The sequence below is a fragment of the Cyprinus carpio genome, chromosome A25 (assembly GCF_018340385.1).
Source record: "Cyprinus carpio isolate SPL01 chromosome A25, ASM1834038v1, whole genome shotgun sequence".
NCBI lineage: Eukaryota > Metazoa > Chordata > Actinopteri > Cypriniformes > Cyprinidae > Cyprinus > Cyprinus carpio.
Window position 1 is genome coordinate 1,555,313 of NC_056596.1, and position 14,061 is coordinate 1,569,373.

Here is a 14,061-nt window from a genome sequence, read left to right on the forward strand (position 1 = left end):
ATTTGCAGTTTCGTCTTCATGCTCTTTAATGGCATTTCGAAAATGAGCGTGGGAGCTTCATCGTTTGGAAAGCCACCGCAGACACATTCAGCATTTATTAGTTCTAAACAAAACAATGCTGGGGGTGATTATTAAAACTTCCTGAAACACTGTGTAAACGCCCTATAACTTGCTTTGCTTCTAGCAAACATTATTGTGCATCATTGCATTTTGAATTGCATCTGAATAATTCATAAAGCAACACAAAACACATTGCATTTCCTAAAACGTTGTTGCAAAAGTAAGCCTTGTCCATGAATGTGAGTGCGACTTCTGATTCATTCACTGCTGTAGGTAAATAACTAGGAGAATAACAAAGTTCAGTAAATGACAACATGATCTGCACTACAAACCAGTTTACGATTATGAAAATAAATTTAAATAATATAATAATATTATTTAAATATTATTCCCACATCTCCAGGTCCTTCCACCCCCCCCCCTCCCTCTAACAATACGATGACATGCACCAGTCACCACTTTGTGCAGCATTTGGTCTGCTCACTACCCCTCATGCACCATGGAACTGACGTCATTCTACCACCTCATCAGTCAGTTTAAATAAAATAACTGCTCTTGAGCCCTTTGTCACTTTAATCAGAACTGAATAAGCTTTTTTTTTTTTATGCACTAAAAATCTTTTTTATCTGCACTGTTTGTTCACTGGTTTGCACTCTATCTGCCATGTGCCTTGCGCTGCTTTTATTTAACCTTATTTTTATTTTATTTTTCTATTATGTCTTTTTTACATTCCCTTTATTGTATAGCTTTTTATCTTATATTTTATATTTGATCTAGATTTTTAAGCTCTACTGTTAGTGTTATCTGTTTGCACCGGGGGTCTGAGAGTAACGCAATTTCGATTCTCTGTATGTATGTACTGTACATGTGGAAGAATTGACAATAAAAGCAGACTTGACTTGTGACTAATAAATACTGGTTTTTGCAATATCACGTGGTGTAATAGGCTGTTTTTGTACAACTAAAATAGTGTGTTATGCCACAATAATGCAAGAACGGGTGTTAAGTATGCACATTTGTGTAGAGTTTGTTTTCTATATTATTCCTCTAGTGGTCGTCTTCAGATATTTTAGACTGAAAAAATGTTACTTTTTCAAAATTTTGTATTATTTTTTTATATTTCATGAGCAAATGGTACAAAAATTTGGTGACTTTTGTGGCACTACCCATATGAACACACAAACAAAATTGTGGGGATGATTAGAAAAGGCTAAGTGGTTTCAAGCAACAAAGAAAAAAAAGAAAGAAAAAAGAAAAAAAAACAATGAAAAAGTCACACGTGATCTTCGTGGTCAAAACTGACCCTGCATAAATGAGAAACATAAAAACATACAAAATACACAATGTCATGATCTACAATGAAGTAGTATATTAACATTTGAACATGTGATGTCTAAATATACATCCAAATCCAAAACCTAATAAAATGAATTAATGAAATAAATCATTCTGCTTCTAAATATCTCCTTGTATCCCTTTATTAGGGAAAAAAACAACCCTATCTCACGTCAATTCGTAACTAGTTGACGTGAAAAGGTGCGATTAATCTTATGAGCTCACTTTTTTTTTTTTTTTTTTGTTGTGAATTTAAAATCGATACAGATTTTTTACAATTGTGAACGGAAAATTCATAGGAATTCATACTATAGGACCCACACCTTCAACCCACACCCTAACAAATTAACAGTCAACAGAAATTATCACATACAAACCGTACAAGTGATCGAATCGTGATGTAATTCAATATGAATGAGGCCACCTCCAAAAATACCGTACAAATTTGGCCCGTGAGAGATAGCGTTGTGAAAACAATCCAGAGTATGTTGAGTTTGTTCCTTCCATTAACATTCGCTCAAGTTTTAAATGCTTCTGGTAACATTTTTCAACTTACACAGTAAATTGGGATTACGCAGTAAAGTGTCTAAGCAAGCACTGAAACACGGTAATAACTGAAATAAATACTTAAAAACATTTTTTCAGCAAAATATGTATTAGTTTATATTGTAAAATGCAGTGGAGCGCATACCCTTTCGGAGATGTAATAGTTGTCCTAGTTTCTGGTCTCACAGATCCCTGACCCTTTTTTTACAGGTCCAGCTGTTAGTCGTGTCGCAAGTTATGATTACTAGTGCAATGTTTCTGTGGACAGATCAAACTCACTTGTTATATCTATTTATTACTCTTACCACAGGAATGAGAACGGAACAGTTTTCAACCAAGAAATTTATTATATTTTGTCATTTACCTCACCCTCATGTACCCTAAGCATCTGATTTTCGAGCCGTCTAAGTCTGTAGCAGGTACGCCGTACTAGCGAAGACTGTTTAATCCGGTAACAACGACAAAAACATCACTAACACTTGTTGGTCAAACAGTAGTGCATATTACCCTCCTGTATTGAATTTGAATTCTTCTGAACAGGGGGGGTCCACTGCACTTGAACCGCGCCATGTCGGTTGTTTCACCCTTCATGTTTTATTATCTATGGCAAGTGATTTACTTTAGGCCTATGAGTAAGGAATACAGAGTCCCTATCTGCGGTTCTCTTTTTATAAGACGTGTCTAGTCTATGAAGAATGACTTTAACACTGGAACCCCTCTGTTAATAGAATAGAAAGTCCTGAGTTGTGGCAGATTGGGGACTCGAGATACAATGTGAGTTCAAACACCCAAAAGATCACAAAGGTTGCAAACGGCTTTCACGCAGCAGTGTCCTATCTGTAATTCCACTTAGTCGTTAGAGAAGTTGGGGGCACCCAAATTTGAAGACGCATTTTGTCATCGGTACTTACAAGATGAATTTACAGCCTTTTTGTGTCATTTTATGTAAACCAATTAAACCAAGAGAGTAATAAGAACAGGATGAGACCAAATACAGCTTAACTTATGTCACTGAAGCTCATTTATTCACTTTCAGAAGATTTTCCAGCGTTCTATGGCTTCTAGTTGGGATGACTCCCGTCTGTCATGTCTGCCCAAGGGCCTGTGTATACGGGAGGAATTGTCTCGTGCATGTCCTTTGTCGGGTGTTTCTGTAAAACGAAGTTGTGGGAAGCGGTGTCCGTTACTCGGCTTATCCATTCTAGGACTTTAGTATAATGGTGCTGCTCCTATTGAGATGTATGACATTGCTGATATATATCACTGAGGGCACTTAGTTGAATTAGTATTTCTTATTGTGTTCCTAATACTTGATTCTTGGGGGTGGGTACGATGTTTTCTATGTTTATGTTACCCACTTTATTAGAAGCCCACAGACATAATATATGACAATGTTTTGATCCTCTATAAAGTGGACCAAAGATCCATAATATTTAAACTTCATGAGAGCTGGCTTTTTACAAGCCAAAACAATTTAACTAAGGACAGACACAAGAACCGCAAACAACAGATGTTAACGCCTTTGGCCAATGCAGAGGCTCGTTACTGAAGTTTTTTTTTTTTTTTTTAGGTTATGAGTTGCTACGGGCTTACTCGTGAAAATTGTCCTATGCGAAATGTTGCTACCACAATAACCGGTAGTTTTCTGAACAAGGGAGACAAAAGACCAGTTTGTGCTAATGCCTCTCTTACAGCACCGCTATGACACAATGCGTCAGTTGTGTGTGAACTTGACAAAGTTTTGGAATGCCTCGTGTTTGGATGACAACTTTGGCATTTTTTTGTTTTCATTTTTTTTGCGACTGAGTCACTTGGTTCAGGTTCATGACTCACTGTTTACATATTGATGCTGTTACAGTATGTCAGGGTAAAATTTAATAACCGTTGTGGTCTAGAGTTGTCACGTGCAAAGCCGAAGAAATAGAGTTATTTCTAACAATTCTACATTTTTGGGCGAATCCTAACAAAAATCATAGCCCACGTATGGGACACTCTTTGTCTGCCTATATGCTTAGAATCTTCCAGAGTTTTTACTGCTCAACCTTTTAACGGTCAACTTTAATGTATTTTGTGAGGCCTAACCTCCTACATGACAAACAAATAAAAAAAGGGCCCAAAGAAAAAAAATAAAACAGATATTTATCCAAGAAGTAATTTGCCATGCACAAAAAACGGAAACGAAAAAGATGCTTATATGTTCGCTATCGCACACTTTTGCAATACATAATTTTCTTGTTTGTCCGTGTGTGATAGTTACATATGGAAGTGATTCTGGCATTTGCCCTAACGTTCGCACAGTATGCTTGGTATATAAACTTGCATGTTGCGATACACTCTAATATAATTGTTTCACTGTGTCACTAACTTTACACTTTTGGCAAGTCAGCTTGTTTGGCGTAACAGTTTGCACGATGAAGTTGTTGTTTTTTGGGTTGTTGTTGTGCTAAAATCTCCCTGCCCCATTTACACATACAAATCGCATTGTTGTACTTCAAACGAAGCAATGGCGAAATCACGATACCTCGTAAAGGTCTAGTTTACGTTCTTCCAGCACAGGGATTTTATGGTCCGGGAGTTTTTTTTCTGCTCAAAACCAGCTGTTTATTTACATTTAAAAAAAAAAAAGAAAAAAAAAAAAAGGAACAAAAAAAAAAAAGTTTTAACCCATGTTAAAATAAAAGTTGGCCTCGAGTTCGGTTTCTGCTACAGTGGCGCTATAGCAACACATTCCGCAATGGCGATGATTCTGTGTTTTCTCGTTGTTGTCCTGCGAAAGTTCTGCTTTTGATAGGTATCACAGCGCATGCAAATTGCATTTGCACCTTCTTCACATAACGACTTGGCTATGTGGCCATGCTTGGTTTAGGACTATCAACACACTTCCAGGATTGATACGAAACTGATATTACATTTGGGCCAATTTAAATGGCTAATTTTTCGTATAAGGTTTCAAACACTCTCATTTCATATCGTTCTCCCTAGTACAATCTCTTTATGCCCCCCACCTGACATTTAGGTTTAAGGGTAGACCTTTCATGCGTATTACTTTATCTCCCTACCCATATCATCGGGGCCAATGAAAATTTTTGTATGACAAGTTTCACTCATGAGATTGCTGAGACAAATAAACTATGTTTCTGCACTTTCATTTGTGAAAGGGGCTCAAATTTAAAAACACAAACAGGTTAAATGTTACTCTGATGTTTATGTCATGAACGTGGCCCCCTAGTCCTGGAGAACAGAAATGTATTTCAAGATTCCCAGATGGTGATGGATCTTTTTTGTGATAAGCTTTTCATTACATAAAAACTGATCTGTTTGCACTTGATTTAGAGGAGGTATTGATTTTAAAGGGAATGAGTAAAACAGCGATTCTGACCACATTCTTTAGCTGATGGAGTGAGTGTATAAACCCTTTTTCCTGGAGCTGGTATTTTAGTCATCTACAGGTGTTGGTCAAGACAGGTGAAGCCCCTGGGTTGAGTCCTGATAATTTGGCACCGGATCATTGAAGCTTGGCACATTGAACAAACGTCACAAAATACGGAGGTCGGTTTTCATGCACAGGGAGACATCATCATTCATTACATATCTACTTGGTTCCTTAAGTGTTTGGTTTTTGTAATAAAGCATTATCAACGTCAACCTTTCAGAGTATGTTGAATTTATTTTAGGTTGCCCATTTATGAAAATCGCGCAACGAGCATAGCATGCCCACCCCATCTAATTAGACTTCCCAAACTGGATGTTGAATCAAATCTGTGCATCATCTGCATGAAATGGGACACACTGACAGATTGAACATCTGTGCATGATCTCGTAAGATGAAGTGGCCAGGTTTTCAGGATCTGCTGTCCTTTGGGTTATGTTCTGGGCGTCATAAGTTAAGGACATGAATACTTTTTAGACCTTATTTTAGGTTTTTGCCACTATAAGTGTATTCCCTGTCCCTTATCATTGCACTTGGGCAGATTAATATGTCAATTTTTGTATTACATCCTTCGTTCAATGTGTTGCATTTAATGAATATTTAAAAACACAGTGAATCAAGTCTTTCCAGTGCAGGAGGTAGACAATGTACCACTGATACTGTTGAAGAATACCATTAGTTCCAATGAAAAAAAACAAACAAAAAACCGTATACGTTGGCGTATGCATCATGTGTTGTGTCTTTTTAAATTTAGTTTTGTTTTCAAAAATGTGTCGGTCTATTAACTGGAAAATCCATTGTTTTGCTTTCAGTGCAGTGTAACACTGTTTTTTTTTTAATAGCTGCTTTTTGTCCAACTAAAATGTTTTTTTACAATGAAGTAAACAATGGGTGGTCACTAGTTACTGACAAGCAAAGATTCCCCATGATGGGAGTGTAAAATTGACCGGTGCTTTTTATGAGCACCACTATGTTTTTTGGTGTATATAAAACACTTATTTTGCTTGCTCTGAATTTAAATTGTAAGAAAATGATAAAAGCATGTTTTTTGTCTTATTTTTTCCCACTGTTTTCCCTTCTTCAGCTGCCCTTTTGGCAACAAATGTGGAACTGGTGTAATAGGCGGTTTACTGTGATCTCATCCCGTTCACAGGGTTTAAAAGAAAGACAACATTTAAAATATGGATGTTGACGACTCAACTACTGAGATATATAGCCCTTGTGTAGGAACAGGAATTGTTGCGCATTGGTGCCTTTAAGTATTGAAATGTATCACCATCTTGTTTGGTCCATTGAAAAATTAATTTTTAGTTTTGCTCTATGCTCTTTATTGATGATAAAGTCTCACTGAGTAATGCGGTTAAACGGGGATGACGTATAACTGAGGAAACATTTTCACCCAATAATGAAAGCTTGCTGGGAAAAATGTACTTATAGAATTTACTCCACATTGTTACGTTAAATGTAAGCATTGTTAAAGGCATCGTATTTTCAGCAATGGAGCTGCTCCTACCGTGATTATGGGTGACGGTCCGATCATAATGGAGCAAAATGTCACCAACACCGCTGATAAACAACCCCACATAAGTCCTCCAGTCCAGTCAGTTAATGTCTGGAGTTGCATCATACACAAATGGTTGCACCAGAACTCTGCATTGTGTAAATTTTGCTTCTCATATGAAACGGTATTTATGTTAATTAAATATATGTAAATAAAAAAATTGTATTGATTATCCACCATTGCACTATTAATTGCATATCACATGAAAAATGGCGTTCAATGTTTAAACTTTTCCAGCTAGATTAGTTTACACTTCCTAGTTAAGGTTGAAATATTGAAAATAAAAAAAAATACAACACACACTGCAATAAAGGTATTTGTATCAAAGCAAAATACAAGAAATACTGGATAGAAATCGCAAGGAGAACTGAAAAAATTTTTTTAACTGAGATTATTATTTAATCGATCCAGACTTTATATTCGTTTATTAGTTTGTGACACTGGACTACATTTTTAGAGATTCACATTCCCATCTCTGGGTAAGTCCAGTATGCATCGCAACTAGTAAAAAGTCCCCGTATAGACAAATTAATGGATGCTCTGGTTTAAAATGCGTAAATTCAATATATGCACCAGCTTATAATTTGACCATAATATTGCTCGGGTTGATTCAAATCATTAGTAATCAAACTCTTCCGGTAATTGGACTTCAGTTCGCTCCAGAAAGAAAGGACATTGGTTAGCATAATGGCAATTTAAGATCCTTAAAGCATGCAAGGGAAAGTCAATCATTACAATCAATCCTCTTGGTTTTTCAGACTTCAGCACTATAGGTCATGCCATGCATGAATAGATCGTACCTAAGTGCTCTTCGTATCTCAGCAAGTGGGGAAAATTGGTACACAGCGTTCAGATTTATGGGACCGGTAGTGTGAAAGTGGATTAGGACCCCGTTTAATGGATGTGCGACATCCCTTTTGAGTTGCGCGGCCACTGAAAACGAGACTGTCTTTCCTCCAACGTCTGGGCCTGACTGACTCAAGGTGGGGCGGCCCAAGCTCATTGTCAGCGAGGGAAGAGACGAGTCTAAGCCGTAGCATCGTTGTTCTAGACCTCGATCGAGTCAAATCAAAGAGCGCGAGCTTTACACGGACAATGGATCAATACAGTAGGGACACCATTTTCAGGTTGAAGATTCCTAATCGTGTGTCGACTGAAGGTTTACCGTCACAATACACGCTTGAAGAACCGAAAAAAAACTGCCTCTAAAATCAATTATGCATGAAGAGAGGCTGCTAGCCACTTTTTGAAAAAAAATGAAATATTGACAAAGAAAAAGCATAATAATGCGACTTTACAAGGAGCTTAGGCGAGACAGTTCAAAATATCTCCTAAAGATTTTGGTCCAAAAGTAAGGCAACCAGATCCAATCCCACAAATTTGCACACACGTTGAGCTCGGGAACATGAAAAAAAGCATCCAAGATGGTGGCAAAACGTTGAAGAGAATAAAAAAAAAAAACAAAAAAGAAAGATCAAATATACTTAATTGGACCAAATTTAGGTAATGTTATGTCACCTTGAAAACAAAAAAGTTATGTGCACAGCAGGCTGTTTTCACTCTTTCACAAACATGGACTTGTAATGTGTTCTCACTGCTTCGCACGAATCGTGACTTAGCCTAGGATGAGTTGATCCCGGACCAACAGCTAAGCACAGCAAACCAGGTTCCAGGCCTGGTTGTCAAGTGTCCGAAAAAACAAAACTAACACACACATTAAATTTTGATATCATAAGAGGCCTGTAAATAAAAAAGAGGGCAACTACAATAAATTAAAAAAGATCTTTCATTCGTCACTACATTTGACGTTAAAGTGTTTACGGAAAAAAAAGCAACATTTAGAATGTTACAATTTTTAAGAATTATACTTTAAACGTCAACACAACGGTTCAGTCATTTTCATCATATGTTTATGGTTAATAACATTCTGTTGAAACACAGGACCACTGTTTCCCCACGTATTTCACTAAAGTTTTCCCATGTTTTTTTCAGAGGTGTAAACTGAGGTTCCAGGTCGACCCCTCACAATAGGATTACCGCAGAATCGGAAACAGCCACACCGACCAGAACCAGTTTAGGACGGGTTTAAAAATGTTATTTTCCAACAATATAAGGTTCCAAAAACCTAGGGAATCTGCCCCAAAATTTAACTCTAACTAACATTTATCTTCTTGAAGAACCAACATTTATTTGGGGGAAATAAATGCATCACATACAAAACAAGATCACGCATTAGCATACAAAATTTTGATGTTTTTATTGTCAAGTTTTATTTGATGTAATACAGAAACCATGACAGATGGTGAACCCACATTCGATAAATAAACTACCTTTCTCTCACATCTACACACACCACACACACACACACACATATAGTAATACACACATTAAAATATTATACAGTTCAGACCAAAAGTTTTGGAAACATTACTATTCTTAATGTTTTTTGAAAAGAAGTTTCTTCTGCTCATCAAGCCTGCATTTATTTGATCAAAAATACAGAAAAAAAATGTAATATTGTGATATATTATTACAATTTAAAATAATTGTATTTTTTAAATTTATTATACTTTAAATTATCATTTATTTCTGTGATGCAAAGCTGAATTTTTAGGATCATTATCACATGATCCTTTAGAAATCATTCTAATATGATGATTCATTATCAAAGTTGGAAACAGTTCTGCTGCTTAATATTTTTTTCAGAACATGTGATACTTTTTAGGATACTTTGATGAATAAAAAGTAAAAAAAAAAAAAAAAAAAAGATGCTATGTTTTTAAAATATAAATATTTTGTAATAACAATATACACACTACTGGTCAGTAATTTGGGGTCAGTCATTTTTTTTTTCTTTTTTTTAAATAAATAAAATCAATACTTTTATTCAGCAAGGATGTGTTAAATGGATAAAAAGTGATAGTAAAGAAAATATATTATTAGAATATATATTATTAGAATTTTTTTTTTTTTTTTGAATAAATGCAGTTCTTTTTAACCTTTTTATTCATCAAATATATTAGACAGCAGAACTGTTTCCAACACTCATAATAAAATCAGAATATTAGAATGATTTCTAAATGATCATGTGATAGACTGGATGTTACATGTGACACTGAAGGCTGGAGTAATGATGCTGAAAATTCAGCTTTGCATCACAGGAATAAATTATTTTTTTAAAGTATATTCAAATAGAAAACTATTATTTTAAGTTGTAATAATATTTACAATATTACTGTTTTTTCTGTATTTTGATCAAATAAATGCAGGCTTGATGAGCAGAAGAGACTTCTTTCAAAAACATTAAAAATAGTAATGTTTCCAAACTTTTGGTCTGTACTGTATGTATATGTATAATTAAGAATTTCACAACATGCTTGAGTTTCTGCTTGTGAAACGCCTCTGAAACATGACACACACATATCCTCACACAGATGACCACCCACAGATGCGGCTGGAGCACAACACCTGCGGCCTTGGGCTGCATGCGTGTGACGTGTGTGTTGGTGGGGTGGTGGTCAGACTCAGGGCTCATGGGGAAGGGAGGCTCTCTGGATCTTGAGACCGGAAGAGTCCATATGGGATGAGGCCCAGCTTTGGGACAGGCAGATGACGGGGCTGTATCTCTCTCTCTCAACACACACACACACACACACACACACACACACACACACACACACACACACACACACACACAAAAACATGCGCTCACCCCGCTGCATTTTTTCCTGGCCAGCATCCCCGTCCCTCACCACAACACATGTTTTAAGATATATGCGAGTTCTTTTAATGAAAATTTGGGGGGAGTTTCCCCTTCTGCCATTGTTTCTCATCATTTCAAACAAAAACGCTCGGTGAAAAACACATCGAGATGCAGTTTTAAATGCACAGGTAACGCCACTCAAACAGAAACCCAACAGTTACGCATTTGCTCACTGGAAATAATGCACAACAGATTAAATGCGCCACCGCAAAACGTCCACTTCTGTAATGCAACTATATTCGAGGGAAATAAACTTCGGATATTCAAGAAGATAATCTCAGTTTTGAGGCAGTTTCGTCTAAACTGGTTTGGTTGTCTCTTATGGTCCTGGACACTTCTGTAATGTGAACTTGGATGTAAACTTATATTCAAGAAGATTAAATGTAGGATGGGACAGGGTTGGAGTTGATTTAGTTTTGAGTCATATTAATAGGTTTTTGGACCAGTATATTACTAAAAATACCATCTTAAACCAAGCTATACAAGCTTACAGGGGTGGTCTTCCTATTCTGGTCTTTTGGCTGGTTATACAAGGGTTTTGGACACTTTTCGGACAAGCTAAACCAGCTGAAGACCACTTTGGCCAGATCTGGGAGATCTCGTTTATACAATATTAAACCATATAATAGGGCTGGTTTAAGCTTTTTCCCCAGCAGTGCAATGCAACATCTCTAAGGAAAAAAAAAAAAAACAAGATCTCAATTGTTTCTTTTTTAGGAACTGATTGAATCGTTTTTCAAGATTAAGCAATTGCATTCTGACAATCTTTTTAAACTTGCAATTTGAATTCGTGCACAATACACGTCCAGGGGACGCGTGCTTAAAGAAACTCACATGTTGATTTGAAAGACGTTGATGAGATGTTTCTGAAGACCAGGCTTGGAGACCAGTTTAAACCAACTAATCCCAACAAAAACCCTATTAGGCTTGTTTAAGCTTCTCCAGCAGGTTAATGTCTAATATATTTGGGCTAAAGTCTATATATCTATAAGGAAAGAACATCAACAAGATCTCAATAGTTTCTGCTCTGGATGGTTTTGAGACGGAGTGATTGAATTTAGAGCAATTTTGTAATACGAATCTTGCACCATAAGACCAAGAATGAGTTACATTTAGCTTGACCGCAGCAATGAGACACGCTTGAGTTTCTGACTGACAGGTGAGGTCAATCGTCACACTGACGGGCGGAGGAAACGTTTCCCGATATCTATGCGCAACCTAAGCATTGTTCGCAACACAAAAACATCCTCTCACTATTATTAAAACCTCTGAATTGGACGTCTGCTGATTAGAGCCATTGATCTCAAGAGTTCCCAGAGATATACTACTGTTACAGCTGGCATTTGTGAGGAAGAAAAAAACACCAAATTTGATGAGCTGTGAGGAAGAAAAAGCTCTCCAAACAGGTGGCAGACACACACAAGAGAGATGGAAGACTTATTTCTGTCTTCTCAGAAACATTAGGGTCAATTGATTCCAATGCGACTTTTAATGGGCTTTTTGAGGGAGGCTAGTCTTCACCTACCTAAACCCAAAGCATCACCAACGTCCCGAGGCGTGACTCCTCATAACTTACAAAAACCGCCTATAACCAGAACTGGAGCTCCCCATCCAAAGCCAGCGTATAAGGAGTGTAGGAGCGTACGGAAGTGTGGCCTATTGGGATTTATCCCACACTCATGAAAATTCAGAGTTCTGAGTCAAAGAACGGCTCAGAAAACCCCAAGCACCCTCTTTACGTGACGCTTTATGACGTCCGTGAGGATGTTTAGAAGTAACTTTATTTATGACGAAAGCACATAATTATTTGGCTTTTATTGCCGTGAGTGACATTTGAAACAAAATGTGCTTTTTTCTTCAGAAGAAAAAGGAAAAAACACATTGTTTGTTGAATTAAAATAGTGCTGGCTGCTAGAGTCGTACATAAGCAATAACAGAAAAACTCAAACAGGCTAACGAACAACATCTTAAGAGCGCTGGCCAGAGGAACTTCCAGCAGTGGCATGCAATGGCTCTGTGCAGAACGGAAGTCAAGTTTGATGGTGCATTTATTGGAGAAAAAACCACAAAAGCAATGTCGATCAATCGATGTGGAAAATGTTCTCAGTGGGACTGAGGATCTGCAGGCGAGGTGAATGGCTGTTTGAGAGCTCAAGCTTGCGACGTACGACAGAAAAACGACAACACCTTCACTTTAGCATTACACACGTGACACACTAAACACAGCCTTTGGAAAATGTACAGTACTTCAGGGAGTTTACAGCGTGCACTGCTGGTGACAATGGAAACAGATGCTTTGGAATTCAGATGGTGAGAATCAGTGCTGTTTTTCCTAACTAAAATTAAAACTGAGTTTTAGATTTTCATTAATTTAAAGTTTTATTAACTTAAATAGATCTGAAATAGAATAAAATGTGAATATTACATGATGTGTATCAAAATAGCTTTCATTAATTGAAATAAATCTCAAATAGAGTAGAACATGAATATTAGATGGAAAAAATGTAAACTCGAGAAACAAATAAAAATGTGAATTTGTGAAACCTAACTGAAATAAAATTAAAAAAGATGAAGTAATTAAAAGTACTAAAGCTAAACTGAAATTCAAGCTAAATATATAATAAAAAACTAAAAAACTGTAAAAATGACAACAAACTGACATAAAATTAATAATACTCAAAATGACCAACTCAAAAATAAATTTTTAAATAAAAAAGCTAATGCAAAATTATTTATATTATAACATTATAAAAAAGATACTACAAAATAACTGGTGGTGGCAATGGGAAAAAAAAAGCTTTTTAATTCAATCGTTGTTGTTATTCTTAATAAAAATAAAGCTATGCAAAATAGATTTTCTATTAACTGAAATAAATCTGAAAAATGAATAAAATATGAATATTAGATTAAAAGTTTAAGTACTAAAATTAATGAAACAATATAAGGTGAAGCCAAATAAAAAACTAAAGCTGATAAAAAATGACCAAAACAAAATACTAAAACTAATATAAAAGCGAACTGAAAAGTAAAAAAAACACATTCTGTAATTAATATTTTTTAATTTTTACGGATGCCTGCATGACCGGTGAAATCAGTAAGCATTAATGATCGTATGCGTAACGTGCAGTAAACGACAAAACATTTCTGCAAATGCCTCTGAAATCACTGTTTTCCTCCTAAAAAGTAAATAAAAAAAACACACATAAATACATTCGACTTAATTTTAACACTGTGAGTTAAATCAGAATGGCAGCTTGATTTAAAGTGAATGGTGTCTGACGAGCTCCAGTTGATTGCGAGCACTGACAACCCTATTCAGGCGACTTCGTACAATTCGTACGAATTAACCAAGTGGCTAAATCGTAC

The 14,061-nt window shown here is 36.2% G+C and overlaps 1 pseudogene; it reads left to right on the plus strand.

The window, feature by feature from the left end:
* LOC122134525 overlaps positions 1-14,061 on the plus strand; it is a 47,167-nt pseudogene that overhangs the window by 15,046 nt on the left and 18,060 nt on the right.